Source organism: Canis aureus, unplaced genomic scaffold, assembly GCF_053574225.1.
Source record: "Canis aureus isolate CA01 unplaced genomic scaffold, VMU_Caureus_v.1.0 ptg000402l_RagTag, whole genome shotgun sequence".
Lineage (NCBI taxonomy): Eukaryota > Metazoa > Chordata > Mammalia > Carnivora > Canidae > Canis > Canis aureus.
The window spans coordinates 6,402-26,193 of record NW_027554598.1 but is presented as its reverse complement, the minus strand read 5'-3'; the positions used below and the strand labels follow the sequence as shown (position 1 = coordinate 26,193).

Sequence of the window (19,792 nt, the reverse complement as noted above, 5' to 3'; positions counted from 1 at the left end):
TGCATACAATACTCACAAGCTTTATTTAAATTGTATACAAATGTATTGCTACTCTAGTTAACTTAACACAACAGTCTTACACGCATTCGATCTCGTGGTCTATCTATAGATAGCATCCCCTTTTTTTTTCCTCTCATATTTACTATGTATTTTATTTATTATACACACTACAATTTCAGTATAAGTTAATGTAGCTTAATTAATAAAGCAAGGCACTGAAAATGCCAAGATGAGTCGCACGACTCCATAAACACAAAGGTTTGGTCCTAGCCTTCCTATTAGTTCTTAGTAGACTTACACATGCAAGTCTCCACGCCCCAGTGAGAATGCCCTTAAAATCAGCAGTGATCTAAAGGAGCAGGTATCAAGCACACTCTTAAGTAGCTCATAACACCTTGCTAAGCCACACCCCCACGGGATACAGCAGTGATAAAAATTAAGCCATAAACGAAAGTTTGACTAAGCCATACTAAAAAGGGTTGGTAAATTTCGTGCCAGCCACCGCGGTCATACGATTAACCCAAACTAATAGGCCCACGGCGTAAAGCGTGTTTAAGATACCTTTGCACTAAAGTTAAAACTTAACTAAGCCGTAAAAAGCTACAGTTACCATAAAATAGACCACGAAAGTGACTTTATAATAATCTGACTACACGATAGCTAAGACCCAAACTGGGATTAGATACCCCACTATGCTTAGCCCTAAACATAGATAATTTTACAACAAAATAATTCGCCAGAGGACTACTAGCAATAGCTTAAAACTCAAAGGACTTGGCGGTGCTTTATATCCCTCTAGAGGAGCCTGTTCTATAATCGATAAACCCCGATAAACCTCACCACCCTTTGCTAATTCAGTCTATATACCGCCATCTTCAGCAAACCCTCAAAAGGTAGAATAGTAAGCACAATCATTTTACATAAAAAAGTTAGGTCAAGGTGTAACTTATGGGGTGGGAAGAAATGGGCTACATTTTCTACCCAAGAACATTCCACGAACGTTTTTATGAAATTAAAAACTGAAGGAGGATTTAGTAGTAAATTAAGAATAGAGAGCTTAATTGAATAGGGCCATGAAGCACGCACACACCGCCCGTCACCCTCCTCAAGTAATAAGACACAACCATAACCATATTAACTTAACTAAGACACAAGAGGAGACAAGTCGTAACAAGGTAAGCATACCGGAAGGTGTGCTTGGATTAATCAAAGTGTAGCTTAACTAAAGCGTCTGGCCTACACCCAGAAGATTTCATTACTTATGACCACTTTGAACAAAAGCTAGCCCAACTAACCCCAAACTTAAGTATCACAGACATATAAAGTAAAACATTTAGTTAAATAATAAAAGTATAGGAGATAGAAATTTTAATTGGAGCGATAGAGATAGTACCGTAAGGGAATGATGAAAGACATCTTAACAGTATTAAACAGCAAAGATTACCCCTTTTACCTTTTGCATAATGAACTAGCCAGAAACGACTTAACAAAGAGAACTTAAGCTAAGCTCCCCGAAACCAGACGAGCTACCCATAAACAATCTAAAAGGATCAACTCATCTATGTAGCAAAATAGTGAGAAGATTTGTGGGTAGAGGTGAAAAGCCTAACGAGCCTGGTGATAGCTGGTTGCCCACAAACAGAATTTTAGTTCAACTTTAAATTTACCTAAAAAAAACAAAATTTTAATGTAAATTTAAAATATAGTCTAAGAAGGTACAGCTTCTTAGAATCAGGATACAACCTTTATTAGAGAGTATATACTAACATCACCATAGTTGGCTTAAAAGCAGCCACCAATTGAGAAAGCGTTCCAGCTCAACAAACAATATAACTTAATCCCAATCATATTACATCAACTCCTAATTATACCTCCTGGGCCATTCTATTTAAATATAGAAGCAACAATGCTAGTATGAGTAACAAGAACTATTTTCTCCCCGCATAAGCTTATATCAGAAACGGATAGACCACTGATAGTTAACAATCTGATAATATCAACCCAAAAATGAAATACTTATCTACCCTATTGTTAACCCAACACAGGCATGCATTTAAGGAAAGATTAAAAGGAGTAAAAGGAACTCGGCAAACACAAACCCCGCCTGTTTACCAAAAACATCACCTCCAGCATTTCTAGTATTGGAGGCACTGCCTGCCCAGTGACACTTGTTTAACGGCCGCGGTATCCTGACCGTGCAAAGGTAGCATAATCATTTGTTCTCTAAATAAGGACTTGTATGAATGGCCACACGAGGGTTTAACTGTCTCTTATTCCCAATCAGTGAAATTGACCTTCCCGTGAAGAGGCGGGAATGCCACAATAAGACGAGAAGACCCTATGGAGCTTTAATTAACTAACCCAAACTTATGGATACTAAATACCTACAAGGCATAACATTACACCATTATTGTGGGTTAGCAATTTAGGTTGGGGTGACCTCGGAATATAAAAAAACTCCCGAGTGATTAAAATTTAGACCCACAAGTCAAAATATAACATCACTTATTGATCCAATAATTTTTGATCAACGGAACAAGTTACCCTAGGGATAACAGCGCAATCCTATTCAAGAGTCCATATCGACAATAGGGTTTACGACCTCGATGTTGGATCAGGACATCCTAATGGTGCAGCAGCTATTAAGGGTTCGTTTGTTCAACGATTAAAGTCCTACGTGATCTGAGTTCAGACCGGAGTAATCCAGGTCGGTTTCTATCTATTATATAACCTCCCCCAGTACGAAAGGACAAGGGATGTAAGGCCTACCTCACAAAGGCGCCTTAAAACTAATAGATGAAGTCAACTCAATCTAACCAGTTTATCTCCTCATAAGCCCGAGAAAAGGGGCTTTGTTAGGGTGGCAGAGCCCGGTAACTGCGTAAAACTTAAACCTTTATTATCAGAGGTTCAATTCCTCTCCCTAACAAAATGTTCTTTATCAACATTATCTCTCTTATCATCCCAATCCTTCTTGCCGTAGCCTTCCTCACCCTCGTTGAACGAAAAGTCTTAGGCTACATACAACTTCGAAAAGGGCCTAATATCGTAGGCCCCTACGGCCTCCTTCAACCAATCGCAGATGCAGTAAAACTCTTCACAAAAGAACCTCTACGACCACTTACATCCTCCATATCAATATTCATTCTAGCCCCCATTCTAGCTCTATCACTAGCCCTAACTATATGAATCCCTCTCCCAATGCCCTACCCACTCATTAATATAAACTTAGGAGTCCTATTCATACTAGCAATATCAAGTCTCGCCGTATACTCCATCCTTTGGTCAGGATGAGCCTCAAACTCCAAATACGCTCTAATCGGAGCCCTCCGAGCAGTAGCTCAAACAATCTCATATGAAGTAACACTAGCAATCATTCTCCTATCAGTCCTCCTAATAAACGGGTCATTTACACTATCCACACTAATTATCACCCAAGAACATATATGACTAATCTTTCCGGCCTGGCCCCTAGCCATGATATGATTCATTTCTACTCTAGCAGAAACTAACCGAGCCCCCTTCGACTTAACTGAAGGAGAATCCGAACTAGTTTCTGGATTTAACGTAGAGTATGCAGCGGGTCCTTTTGCCCTATTCTTTCTAGCAGAGTACGCAAATATCATTATAATAAATATCCTCACAACAATTCTATTCTTCGGTGCATTCCACAACCCATTTATACCAGAACTCTACTCTATTAACTTCACTATAAAAACCCTCTTACTAACTATCTGCTTCCTATGAATTCGAGCATCATACCCTCGATTCCGCTATGATCAATTAATACACTTATTGTGAAAAAATTTTCTACCCCTAACTTTAGCCCTATGCATATGACATGTTGCCTTACCCATTATTACCGCGAGTATCCCACCCCAAACATAAGAAATATGTCTGATAAAAGAGTTACTTTGATAGAGTAAATAATAGAGGTTTAAATCCTCTTATTTCTAGAATAATAGGCTTCGAACCTAATCTTAAGAATTCAAAGATCTTCGTGCTACCAAACTTACACTATATTCTACAGTAAGGTCAGCTAAATTAAGCTATCGGGCCCATACCCCGAAAATGTTGGTTTATACCCTTCCCGTACTAATAAAACCCCCTATTCTCACTATTATTATAGCAACTATCATGGCAGGGACCATAATCGTCATACTAAGCTCGCACTGATTACTGATCTGAATTGGATTCGAAATAAACATGCTAGCCATCATCCCTATCCTCATAAAAAAGTATAATCCACGAGCCATAGAAGCCTCTACAAAATATTTTCTTACACAAGCTACTGCCTCAATATTACTAATAATAGGAGTCACCATTAACCTTCTTTACTCCGGCCAATGAGTAATCTCAAAAATCTCAAACCCCATCGCATCCATCATAATAACCACCGCCCTAACAATAAAACTAGGCCTATCTCCATTCCACTTCTGAGTTCCCGAAGTAGCACAAGGAGTAACACTTATATCAGGAATAATCCTACTAACATGACAAAAAATCGCACCTATATCCATCCTATATCAAATCTCCCCATCAATTAACACCAACCTTCTTATACTAATAGCCCTCGCATCCGTTCTAGTAGGAGGCTGAGGCGGACTAAATCAAACTCAACTACGAAAAATCATAGCATACTCCTCCATTGCCCACATAGGCTGAATAGCCGCTATCATTATTTACAACCCTACAATAATAATCCTAAACTTAACTTTATATATTCTAATAACACTATCTACCTTCATACTATTCATATTAAACTCATCCACCACAACCTTATCCTTATCCCACATATGAAATAAATTTCCCCTAATCACCTCCATAATCTTAATCTTAATATTATCCCTAGGAGGACTACCCCCATTATCTGGCTTCATCCCTAAATGAATAATTATTCAAGAATTAACAAAAAATAACATAATTATTATTCCAACACTAATAGCCATCACCGCTCTACTTAACTTATATTTCTACCTGCGACTCACATATAGCACCGCACTTACCATATTCCCGTCCACAAATAACATAAAAATAAAATGACAATTCGAGTACACAAAAAAGGCAACCCTACTACCCCCCTTAATCATTATCTCAAATATACTACTCCCGCTAACACCTATATTATCAGTCTTGGACTAGGAGTTTAGGTTAGACCAGACCAAGAGCCTTCAAAGCTCTAAGCAAGTGCTATACACTTAACCCCTGACCAAATCACCTCTAAGGGCTGCAAGAATCTATCTTACATCAATTGAATGCAAATCAAACACTTTAATTAAGCTAAGCCCTCCCTAGATTGGTGAGCTTCTACCTCACGAAATTTTAGTTAACAGCTAAATACCCTAGTAACTGGCTTCAATCTACCTTCTCCCGCCGCGTAGAAAAAAAAGGCGGGAGAAGCCCCGGCGGCGTCTAGGCTGCTTCTTTGAATTTGCAATTCAATATGAAAATTCACCACAGAGCTTGGCAAAAAGAGGACTTAAACCTCTATTTTTAGATTTACAGTCTAATGCTTTTATCAGCCATTTTACCTATGTTCATTAACCGATGACTGTTCTCTACTAATCACAAAGATATTGGTACTTTATACTTACTATTTGGAGCATGAGCCGGCATAGTAGGCACTGCCTTGAGCCTCCTCATCCGAGCCGAACTAGGTCAGCCCGGTACTTTACTAGGCGACGATCAAATTTATAACGTCGTCGTAACCGCCCATGCTTTCGTAATAATCTTCTTCATAGTCATGCCCATTATAATTGGGGGCTTTGGAAACTGACTAGTGCCATTAATAATTGGTGCTCCGGACATGGCATTCCCCCGAATAAATAACATGAGCTTCTGACTTCTTCCTCCATCTTTTCTTCTACTATTAGCATCTTCTATGGTAGAAGCAGGTGCAGGAACGGGGTGGACCGTTTACCCCCCACTGGCTGGCAATCTGGCCCATGCAGGAGCATCCGTTGATCTTACAATTTTCTCCTTACATTTAGCCGGAGTCTCTTCTATTTTAGGGGCAATTAATTTCATTACTACTATTATCAACATAAAACCCCCTGCAATATCCCAGTATCAAACCCCCCTATTTGTATGATCAGTACTAATTACAGCAGTTCTACTCCTACTATCCCTGCCTGTACTGGCTGCTGGAATTACAATACTTTTAACAGACCGTAATCTTAATACGACATTTTTCGATCCCGCTGGAGGAGGAGACCCTATCCTATATCAACACTTATTCTGATTCTTCGGACATCCTGAAGTTTACATTCTTATCCTGCCAGGGTTCGGAATAATTTCTCACATTGTCACTTACTACTCAGGGAAAAAAGAGCCTTTCGGCTATATAGGAATAGTATGGGCAATAATATCTATTGGGTTTTTAGGCTTTATCGTATGAGCTCACCATATGTTTACTGTAGGAATAGACGTAGACACACGAGCATACTTCACATCCGCCACTATAATTATCGCTATTCCAACAGGAGTAAAAGTATTTAGTTGACTGGCAACACTTCACGGAGGCAATATTAAATGATCTCCAGCTATGCTATGAGCTTTAGGGTTTATTTTCTTATTCACAGTAGGCGGGCTAACAGGCATTGTCCTAGCTAATTCGTCCTTAGACATCGTTCTTCATGATACGTATTATGTTGTAGCTCATTTTCACTATGTGCTCTCAATGGGAGCAGTTTTTGCCATTATGGGAGGATTTGCCCACTGATTCCCCTTATTCTCAGGTTATACTCTTAACGATACTTGAGCAAAGATTCACTTTACAATTATATTTGTGGGAGTAAATATAACTTTCTTCCCTCAGCATTTCCTAGGTTTATCCGGAATACCTCGTCGGTACTCTGACTATCCAGATGCATATACCACCTGAAATACCGTCTCCTCTATAGGATCGTTTATCTCGCTTACAGCGGTGATGCTTATAATTTTTATAATCTGAGAGGCCTTTGCATCCAAACGAGAAGTTGCTATAGTAGAACTTACTACAACTAATATTGAATGACTACATGGATGTCCCCCTCCATATCACACGTTCGAAGAACCTACATATGTAATCCAAAAATAAGAAAGGAAGGAATCGAACCCCCTAAAATTGGTTTCAAGCCAATGTCATAACCACTATGTCTTTCTCAATCAGGAGGTATTAGTAAAATATTACATAACTTTGTCAAGGTTAAATTATAGGTGAAACCCCTATATACCTCTATGGCGTACCCATTTCAACTCGGATTACAGGACGCAACCTCCCCTATTATAGAGGAGCTACTTCATTTTCATGACCATACACTAATAATTGTATTCTTAATCAGTTCTTTAGTTCTCTACATCATTTCCCTAATATTGACTACAAAATTAACTCATACAAGCACAATAGACGCACAGGAAGTAGAAACAGTATGAACTATCCTACCCGCCATTATCCTAATCCTAATCGCTCTACCTTCCCTCCGAATCCTTTATATAATAGACGAAATCAATAACCCCTCTTTAACCGTGAAAACAATAGGCCACCAATGATACTGAAGCTATGAATATACTGATTATGAAGACTTAAACTTTGACTCCTACATAATCCCAACACAAGAATTAAAGCCAGGAGAACTCCGACTATTAGAAGTAGACAACCGAGTTGTCCTCCCAATAGAAATAACCATCCGAATACTTATTTCTTCAGAAGACGTTTTGCATTCATGAGCTGTTCCATCACTAGGTCTAAAAACTGACGCTATTCCAGGACGACTAAACCAAACCACCCTTATAGCCATACGACCGGGACTGTATTATGGCCAGTGCTCTGAAATCTGCGGATCTAACCATAGCTTTATACCCATTGTTCTTGAAATAGTCCCCCTATCTTATTTTGAAACCTGATCTGCCTTAATAGTATAACCTAGACTAGACTTACTCATTAAGAAGCTATAAAGCATTAACCTTTTAAGTTAAAGACTGGGAGTTTTAACCTCCCCTTAATGAAATGCCACAGCTAGACACATCCACCTGATTTATTATAATCTTTTCAATATTTCTCACCCTCTTCATTCTATTCCAACTAAAAATTTCAAATCACCACTACCCGGAAAACCCAATAACCAAGTCTACTAAAATCACTAGTCAACATAATCCTTGAGAAAACAAATGAACGAAAATTTATTCGCCTCTTTCGCTGCCCCCTCAATAATAGGTCTCCCTATTGTAGTACTGATCGTCATATTCCCTTCCATTTTATTCCCAGCACCCAATCGCCTAATCAATAATCGGTTAATCTCCATTCAGCAATGATTAATTCAATTAACATCAAAACAAATACTAGCAATTCATAATCAAAAGGGACGAACCTGAGCTCTCATACTTATATCACTAATTCTATTCATTGGTTCAACTAACCTACTTGGACTACTACCCCACTCATTTACGCCCACGACACAACTCTCTATAAACCTCGGAATAGCAATCCCCCTATGAGCAGGGACAGTAATTACCGGTTTCCGCTATAAGACCAAAGCATCCTTGGCACACTTTCTACCCCAAGGCACCCCTCTTCCCCTAATTCCAATACTAGTAATCATCGAAACTATTAGTCTATTCATTCAACCCATAGCTCTAGCCGTTCGATTAACCGCCAATATTACTGCAGGACACCTCCTAATCCATTTGATTGGAGGGGCTACCTTAGCTCTTATTAATATTAGCGCGACCACAGCTTTCATCACTTTTATTATTTTAATTCTATTTACGATTCTAGAGTTTGCTGTTGCCTTAATTCAAGCCTATGTCTTTACCTTACTAGTAAGTCTATACTTACATGACAACACCTAATGACCCACCAAACTCACGCTTACCATATAGTTAACCCAAGCCCATGACCGCTAACAGGAGCCCTTTCTGCCCTTCTTATAACATCGGGTCTTATCATATGATTTCACTATAACTCAATATCCCTACTTACATTAGGATTCACAACCAACCTGCTAACCATATACCAGTGATGACGAGATGTGATCCGAGAAGGCACATTCCAAGGACATCACACCCCTATTGTACAAAAAGGACTACGGTACGGAATAGTTCTTTTTATTGTATCAGAAGTATTTTTCTTTGCAGGCTTCTTTTGAGCCTTTTACCATTCCAGCCTAGCCCCTACTCCTGAACTTGGAGGTTGCTGACCTCCCACCGGCATTATTCCTCTTAACCCACTAGAAGTTCCTCTACTCAACACCTCAGTCCTCCTAGCCTCCGGAGTATCTATTACTTGAGCCCATCATAGTTTAATAGAAGGCAATCGTAAACACATACTTCAAGGCCTATTTATTACAATCTCCTTAGGCGTATATTTTACACTATTACAGGCCTCCGAATACTACGAGACATCTTTTACAATCTCCGACGGAGTGTACGGATCTACCTTTTTTATAGCTACTGGGTTTCACGGACTACATGTAATTATTGGCTCCACATTCCTTATCGTGTGCTTTCTCCGACAACTATACTACCACTTCACATCAAACCACCACTTCGGATTTGAAGCCGCTGCATGATATTGACACTTTGTTGATGTAGTCTGACTATTCTTATATGTATCTATTTATTGATGAGGATCCTATTTCTTTAGTATAACTAGTACAATTGACTTCCAATCAGTTAGCTCCAGATCAACCTGGAAAGAAGTAATAAACGTAATACTAACCTTGATAACTAATGTAACCCTAGCGTCCTTACTTGTACTAATCGCATTCTGACTTCCCCAACTAAATATTTATACAGACAAGACAAGCCCCTACGAATGTGGTTTTGACCCCATGGGATCTGCTCGCCTACCTTTCTCTATAAAATTCTTCCTAGTTGCCATCACATTCCTGCTTTTCGACCTAGAAATCGCACTCCTACTCCCACTTCCCTGAGCGTCACAAACCAACAAGTTGACAACAATACTTATCATAGCACTCCTACTAATCTCCCTCCTAGCTGCAAGCCTAGCGTACGAATGAACCGAAAAGGGGCTAGAATGAACCGAATATGATAATTAGTTTAAGCCAAAACAAATGATTTCGACTCATTAGATTATGATTTATCTCATAATTATCATATGTCCATAGTATATATTAATATCTTTCTGGCATTCATTCTTTCTCTAATAGGTATACTTGTTTATCGATCACACCTAATATCATCGCTACTATGCTTAGAGGGCATAATATTATCACTATTTGTAATAATATCTGTAACTATTCTCAACAACCACCTTACATTAGCCAGCATGATACCAATCGTACTACTAGTATTTGCTGCCTGCGAAGCAGCATTAGGACTATCTCTACTAGTTATAGTATCTAACACCTACGGGACTGATTACGTACAAAACCTAAACCTCTTACAATGCTAAAAATTATCATCCCCACTATCATACTGATCCCCCTTACATGAGTATCAAAGCCTAACATAATCTGAATTAACACGACAACATATGGTTTGCTAATCAGCTTAATCAGCTTATTCTACCTGAATCAACCAAATGATAATACATTGAACCCCTCCTTAATATTTTTCTCTGACTCCCTATCAGCACCGCTACTAGCACTTACAACATGACTTCTACCCCTTATACTTATAGCAAGCCAACACCATTTATCAAAAGAACCCTTAACTCGAAAAAAACTATATATTTCAATACTGATTCTTCTCCAGTTGTTCCTAATTATAACTTTCACCGCCTCTGAACTTATCTTCTTTTACATCCTATTTGAGGCAACACTAATCCCAACCCTGATCATTATTACCCGATGGGGGAATCAAACTGAACGACTAAACGCAGGGCTCTACTTCTTATTTTATACTTTAATAGGATCTCTCCCACTCCTAGTAGCTCTCCTTTACATCCACAATTTCATGGGCTCCCTAAATTTTCTCATAATTCAATACTGAATTCAACCTCTGCCAAACTCCTGATCTAATGTTTTCTTATGATTGGCATGCATGATAGCATTCATAGTAAAGATACCTCTATACGGCCTCCACTTGTGACTACCAAAAGCACACGTAGAGGCCCCTATTGCCGGCTCCATGGTACTTGCCGCCGTACTCCTGAAATTAGGAGGCTATGGCATGATACGAATTACAACCCTACTAAACCCCCTGACCAACTTCATAGCGTATCCTTTCATAATATTATCTCTATGAGGCATAATCATAACAAGCTCTATCTGTCTCCGTCAAACAGATCTAAAATCCCTAATTGCATACTCCTCAGTTAGTCATATGGCACTCGTTATTGTAGCGGTTCTTATTCAAACACCATGAAGTTATATAGGTGCAACAGCCCTAATAATTGCCCATGGTTTAACATCCTCGATGCTATTCTGCTTAGCCAACTCCAATTACGAACGAATCCATAGCCGTACTATGATTCTCGCACGAGGACTTCAAACCCTCCTTCCCCTGATAGCAGCCTGATGGTTATTAGCAAGCCTCACAAATCTGGCTCTTCCTCCAACAATTAATCTTATCGGAGAACTATTTGTAGTGATATCCTCATTCTCATGATCCAACATTACTATTATTCTAATAGGAATTAACATCACCATCACTGCCCTATACTCACTTTATATACTAATCACCACACAGCGTGGTAAATATTCCCACCATATCAAAAATATCAAACCGTCATTCACACGAGAAAATGCCCTAATAACCTTGCATCTACTGCCTCTACTCCTCCTATCCCTTAACCCTAAAATTATTCTCGGTCCCATCTACTGTAAGCATAGTTTAACAAAAACATTAGATTGTGAATCTAATAATAAAAGCTCAAACCTTTTTGCTTACCGAAAAAGTACTGCAAGAACTGCTAACTCATGCTCCCATGTATAAGAACATGGCTTTTTCAACTTTTATAGGATAGAAGTAATCCATTGGTCTTAGGAACCAAAAAATTGGTGCAACTCCAAATAAAAGTAATAAATATATTTACTTCATGCATAATCACAGCTCTAGTCATTCTTACTTTGCCCATCATTATAACCTCTACTAAACTCTACAAAAATAAGCTATACCCATACTATGTAAAAACCGCTACTTCTTACGCATTCATAATTAGCATAATTCCCACAATAATATTCATCTACTCAGGACAGGAAACAATTGTTTCAAACTGACATTGAATAACAATCCAGACCATAAAACTATCCATGAGTTTTAAATTAGACTACTTCTCAATAATCTTTGTGCCCGTAGCCCTTTTTGTCACGTGGTCTATTATAGAGTTTTCTATATGATATATACACTCCGATCCTTATATTAACCGATTTTTCAAGTATCTTCTCTTATTTCTTATTACTATAATAGTCTTAGTCACCGCAAACAACATATTCCAACTATTCATTGGCTGAGAAGGAGTTGGCATTATATCATTTTTACTTATTGGATGATGATACGGCCGAACCGATGCAAATACAGCTGCCCTACAAGCTATCCTCTATAACCGTATTGGAGATGTAGGCTTCATTATAACCATAGCATGGTTTCTATTGAACTTAAACACATGAGACCTTCAACAAATCTTTATTACAACAAACGATAATTTTAATTTGCCGCTACTTGGCTTACTATTAGCAGCTACCGGTAAATCTGCTCAATTCGGCTTACATCCCTGACTCCCCTCAGCCATAGAAGGCCCCACTCCTGTATCAGCCCTACTTCACTCAAGCACAATAGTTGTAGCAGGAGTATTTCTTCTTATCCGCTTTCATCCACTAATAGAGCATAATCAAACTATTCAAACCCTCACTTTATGCTTAGGGGCTATTACTACACTATTTACTGCAATCTGCGCTCTTACACAGAACGATATCAAAAAAATTGTAGCGTTCTCTACCTCAAGCCAACTAGGCCTAATAATAGTAACAATTGGCATTAACCAGCCTTACCTAGCCTTCTTACACATCTGCACTCACGCATTTTTTAAAGCTATGTTATTCATATGTTCAGGGTCAATTATCCACAGCCTAAACGATGAACAAGACATTCGAAAGATAGGTGGCCTATTTAAAGTCCTTCCCTTCACCACAACTTCCCTGATTGTCGGAAGCCTCGCATTAACAGGCATACCTTTCCTTACAGGATTCTACTCCAAAGACCTGATCATCGAGTCCGCTAACACGTCGAATACCAACGCCTGAGCCCTCTTAATTACACTCGTTGCCACATCCCTAACCGCTGCCTACAGCACCCGAATTATATTCTTCGCTCTACTAGGCCAGCCCCGCTTCTCCCCTATAATCCTTATCAACGAGAATAATCCTCTCCTAATTAACTCTATTAAACGACTCCTTATCGGAAGTGTATTTGCAGGATACATTATCTCCCACAGCATCACACCCACCACCATCCCACAGATAACTATGCCTCATTATCTAAAAATGATAGCCCTTGCAGTAACTATCTTGGGTTTCATCCTGGCACTAGAACTAAACCTTACCATACAAGGACTCAAATTTAACTATCCATCTAATTACTTTAAATTTTCCACCCTCCTTGGCTATTATCCAACCATTATGCACCGCCTCACACCTAAAACAAGTTTAACCATCAGCCAGAAATCAGCATCTATACTTCTGGACTCCATCTGACTAGAAAACATCCTACCCAAATCAATCTCGTATTTCCAAATAAAATCTTCTACCCTTATTTCAAATCAAAAGGGTCTCATCAAGCTCTATTTCCTATCGTTCATACTAACTATAATTCTCAGCCTACTAATCCTTAATTACCACGGGTAACTTCCATGATAACCAACACACCAGTTAACAGCGACCAACCTGTAACAATCACCAACCAGGTTCCATAACTATATAAAGCCGCAATACCCATAGCCTCTTCACTAAAAAACCCAGAGTCCCCCGTATCATAAATTACCCAATCCCCTATTCCATTAAACTTTAATACTACCTCCACCTCATCATCCTTCAAAATATAGCAAGCAGTCAACAACTCAGACAATAGACCAGTAATAAAAGCCGCTAGAACAGCCTTATTTGAAACTCACACCTCAGGGTATTGCTCAGTAGCCATAGCAGTTGTATAACCAAATACTACTAATATACCCCCCAAATAAATTAAAAACACTATCAGCCCTAAAAAAGAACCCCCAAAATTCAGAACAATCGCACAACCAATCCCACCGCTAATAATTAGCACAAGCCCACCATAAATAGGAGATGGTTTAGTGGCAAAACCCACAAAACTCATCACAAAAACGATACTTAAAATAAATACAATGTATGTTATCATTATTCCTACATGGAATTTAACCATGACTAATGACATGAAAAATCATCGTTGTATTTCAACTATAAGAACATTAATGACCAACATTCGAAAAACCCACCCACTAGCCAAAATTGTCAACAATTCATTCATTGACCTCCCAGCGCCATCTAACATCTCTGCTTGATGGAATTTCGGGTCCTTATTAGGAGTATGCTTGATTCTACAGATTCTAACAGGTTTATTTCTAGCTATACACTACACATCGGACACGGCCACAGCTTTTTCATCGGTCACCCACATCTGTCGAGACGTTAACTACGGCTGAATTATCCGCTATATACATGCAAATGGCGCTTCCATATTCTTCATCTGCCTATTCATACATGTGGGACGAGGCCTATACTATGGATCCTATGTATTCATAGAAACATGAAACATTGGAATTGTACTACTATTCGCAACCATAGCCACAGCATTCATAGGCTATGTACTGCCGTGAGGACAAATATCATTTTGAGGGGCAACTGTAATCACTAACCTTCTCTCCGCCATCCCCTATATCGGAACCAACTTAGTAGAGTGAATCTGAGGTGGCTTCTCAGTAGACAAAGCAACCTTAACACGATTCTTTGCATTTCATTTTATCTTTCCATTCATCATCGCAGCTCTAGCAATAGTACACCTCCTATTTCTACACGAAACCGGATCCAACAACCCCTCAGGAATCACATCAGACTCAGACAAAATTCCGTTTCACCCCTACTACACAATTAAAGATATCCTAGGAATCCTACTCCTGCTCCTAGTCTTAATATCACTAGTTTTATTTTCACCAGACCTATTAGGAGATCCAGACAACTACACCCCTGCAAACCCCCTAAACACCCCTCCACATATCAAACCTGAATGATACTTCCTATTCGCCTATGCCATCCTACGATCTATCCCTAATAAATTAGGAGGTGTACTCGCCCTAGTATTCTCCATCCTAATTTTAGCATTCATTCCATTCCTCCACACATCTAAGCAACGCAGTATAATATTCCGACCCCTCAGCCAATGCCTATTCTGACTTTTAGTCGCCGATCTTCTCACTTTAACTTGGATTGGAGGACAGCCAGTTGAACACCCTTTCATCATTATCGGACAGGTCGCCTCAATTCTATATTTCACCATCCTATTGATTCTAATGCCAACAATTAGCGTTATCGAAAATAATCTTCTAAAATGAAGAGTCTTTGTAGTATAATCATTACCTTGGTCTTGTAAACCAAAAATGGAGAGTAGTCGCCCTCCCTAAGACTCAAGGAAGAAGCTCTTGCTCCACCATCAGCACCCAAAGCTGAAATTCTTCTTAAACTATTCCCTGACACCCCCTACATTCATATATTGGACCACCTCTACTGTGCTATGTCAGTATCTCCAAAAAATCCTTCTTTCCCTCCCCTATGTACGTCGTGCATTAATGGCTTGCCCCATGCATATAAGCATGTACATGATATTATATCTTTACATAGGACATGTCTAGTCCAATTCCACAACCCATTGATCCTCAACAGTAACTAGATGCATATCACTTAGTCCAATAAGGGCTTAATCACCATGCCTCGAGAAACCATCAATCCTTGCCTGTAATGTCACTCTTCTCGCTCCGGGCCCATGCTAATGTGGGGGTTACTATCATGAAACTATACCTGGCATCTGGTTCTTACCTCAGGGCCATGACTCTATTTATTCCAATCCTACTAATTCTCGCAAATGGGACATCTCGATGGACTAGTGACTAATCAGCCCATGATCACACATAACTGTGGTGTCATGCATTTGGTATCTTTTATTTTTAGGGGGGGAATCTGCTATCACTCATCTATGACCGCAACGGCACTAACTCTAACTTATCTTCTGCTCTCAGGGAATATGCCCGTCGCGGCCCTAATGCAGTCAAATAACTTGTAGCTGGACTTATTCATTATCATTTATCAACTCACGCATAAAATCAAGGTGCTATTCAGTCAATGGTTTCAGGACATATAATTCTAGGACACACGTGTGTACACGTACGTACACGTGTGTACACGTACGTACACGTGTGTACACGTACGTACACGTGTGTACACGTACGTACACGTGTGTACACGTACGTACACGTGTGTACACGTACGTACACGTACGTACACGTACGTACACGTACGTACACGTACGTACACGTACGTACACGTACGTACACGTGTGTACACGTACGTACACGTGTGTACACGTACGTACACGTGTGTACACGTACGTACACGTGTGTACACGTACGTACACGTGTGTACACGTACGTACACGTGTGTACACGTACGTACACGCGCAAGACATTAAGTTAACTTATACAAACCCCCCTTACCCCCCATAAACTCATGTCATCTATTATACACTTATTTATGTCCTGCCAAACCCCAAAAACAGGACTAAGTGCATACAATACTCACAAGCTTTATTTAAATTGTATACAAATGTATTGCTACTCTAGTTAACTTAACACAACAGTCTTACACGCATTCGATCTCGTGGTCTATCTATAGATAGCATCCCCTTTTTTTTTCCTCTCATATTTACTATGTATTTTATTTATTATACACACTACAATTTCAGTATAAGTTAATGTAGCTTAATTAATAAAGCAAGGCACTGAAAATGCCAAGATGAGTCGCACGACTCCATAAACACAAAGGTTTGGTCCTAGCCTTCCTATTAGTTCTTAGTAGACTTACACATGCAAGTCTCCACGCCCCAGTGAGAATGCCCTTAAAATCAGCAGTGATCTAAAGGAGCAGGTATCAAGCACACTCTTAAGTAGCTCATAACACCTTGCTAAGCCACACCCCCACGGGATACAGCAGTGATAAAAATTAAGCCATAAACGAAAGTTTGACTAAGCCATACTAAAAAGGGTTGGTAAATTTCGTGCCAGCCACCGCGGTCATACGATTAACCCAAACTAATAGGCCCACGGCGTAAAGCGTGTTTAAGATACCTTTGCACTAAAGTTAAAACTTAACTAAGCCGTAAAAAGCTACAGTTACCATAAAATAGACCACGAAAGTGACTTTATAATAATCTGACTACACGATAGCTAAGACCCAAACTGGGATTAGATACCCCACTATGCTTAGCCCTAAACATAGATAATTTTACAACAAAATAATTCGCCAGAGGACTACTAGCAATAGCTTAAAACTCAAAGGACTTGGCGGTGCTTTATATCCCTCTAGAGGAGCCTGTTCTATAATCGATAAACCCCGATAAACCTCACCACCCTTTGCTAATTCAGTCTATATACCGCCATCTTCAGCAAACCCTCAAAAGGTAGAATAGTAAGCACAATCATTTTACATAAAAAAGTTAGGTCAAGGTGTAACTTATGGGGTGGGAAGAAATGGGCTACATTTTCTACCCAAGAACATTCCACGAACGTTTTTATGAAATTAAAAACTGAAGGAGGATTTAGTAGTAAATTAAGAATAGAGAGCTTAATTGAATAGGGCCATGAAGCACGCACACACCGCCCGTCACCCTCCTCAAGTAATAAGACACAACCATAACCATATTAACTTAACTAAGACACAAGAGGAGACAAGTCGTAACAAGGTAAGCATACCGGAAGGTGTGCTTGGATTAATCAAAGTGTAGCTTAACTAAAGCGTCTGGCCTACACCCAGAAGATTTCATTACTTATGACCACTTTGAACAAAAGCTAGCCCAACTAACCCCAAACTTAAGTATCACAGACATATAAAGTAAAACATTTAGTTAAATAATAAAAGTATAGGAGATAGAAATTTTAATTGGAGCGATAGAGATAGTACCGTAAGGGAATGATGAAAGACATCTTAACAGTATTAAACAGCAAAGATTACCCCTTTTACCTTTTGCATAATGAACTAGCCAGAAACGACTTAACAAAGAGAACTTAAGCTAAGCTCCCCGAAACCAGACGAGCTACCCATAAACAATCTAAAAGGATCAACTCATCTATGTAGCAAAATAGTGAGAAGATTTGTGGGTAGAGGTGAAAAGCCTAACGAGCCTGGTGATAGCTGGTTGCCCACAAACAGAATTTTAGTTCAACTTTAAATTTACCTAAAAAAAAACAAAATTTTAATGTAAATTTAAAATATAGTCTAAGAAGGTACAGCTTCTTAGAATCAGGATACAACCTTTATTAGAGAGTATATACTAACATCACCATAGTTGGCTTAAAAGCAGCCACCAATTGAGAAAGCGTTCCAGCTCAACAAACAATATAACTTAATCCCAATCATATTACATCAACTCCTAATTATACCTCCTGGGCCATTCTATTTAAATATAGAAGCAACAATGCTAGTATGAGTAACAAGAACTATTTTCTCCCCGCATAAGCTTATATCAGAAACGGATAGACCACTGATAGTTAACAATCTGATAATATCAACCCAAAAATGAAATACTTATCTACCCTATTGTTAACCCAACACAGGCATGCATTTAAGGAAAGATTAAAAGGAGTAAAAGGAACTCGGCAAACACAAACCCCGCCTGTTTACCAAAAACATCACCTCCAGCATTTCTAGTATTGGAGGCACTGCCTGCCCAGTGACACTTGTTTAACGGCCGCGGTATCCTGACCGTGCAAAGGTAGCATAATCATTTGTTCTCTAAATAAGGACTTGTATGAATGGCCACACGAGGGTTTAACTGTCTCTTATTCCCAATCAGTGAAATTGACCTTCCCGTGAAGAGGCGGGAATGCCACAATAAGACGAGAAGACCCTATGGAGCTTTAATTAACTAACCCAAACTTATGGATACTAAATACCTACAAGGCATAACATTACACCATTATTGTGGGTTAGCAATTTAGGTTGGGGTGACCTCGGAATATAAAAAAACTCCCGAGTGATTAAAATTTAGACCCACAAGTCAAAATATAACATCACTTATTGATCCAATAATTTTTGATCAACGGAACAAGTTACCCTAGGGATAACAGCGCAATCCTATTCAAGAGTCCATATCGACAATAGGGTTTACGACCTCGATGTTGGATCAGGACATCCTAATGGTGCAGCAGCTATTAAGGGTTCGTTTGTTCAACGATTAAAGTCCTACGTGATCTGAGTTCAGACCGGAGTAATCCAGGTCGGTTTCTATCTATTATATAACCTCCCCCAGTACGAAAGGACAAGGGATGTAAGGCCTACCTCACAAAGGCGCCTTAAAACTAATAGATGAAGTCAACTCAATCTAACCAGTTTATCTCCTCATAAGCCCGAGAAAAGGGGCTTTGTTAGGGTGGCAGAGCCCGGTAACTGCGTAAAACTTAAACCTTTATTATCAGAGGTTCAATTCCTCTCCCTAACAAAATGTTCTTTATCAACATTATCTCTCTTATCATCCCAATCCTTCTTGCCGTAGCCTTCCTCACCCTCGTTGAACGAAAAGTCTTAGGCTACATACAACTTCGAAAAGGGCCTAATATCGTAGGCCCCTACGG

The 19,792-nt window shown here is 39.3% G+C and overlaps 2 pseudogenes; both read left to right on the top strand.

Moving 5' to 3' along the window:
- The first annotated feature begins 253 nt into the window (after positions 1-253).
- Positions 254-1,208, top strand: LOC144310084 (18S ribosomal RNA; annotated as a pseudogene).
- Positions 1,209-16,982: 15,774 nt separating this feature from the next.
- LOC144310083 (18S ribosomal RNA) lies at positions 16,983-17,937 on the top strand (annotated as a pseudogene).
- The last annotated feature ends 1,855 nt before the right edge of the window (positions 17,938-19,792 follow it).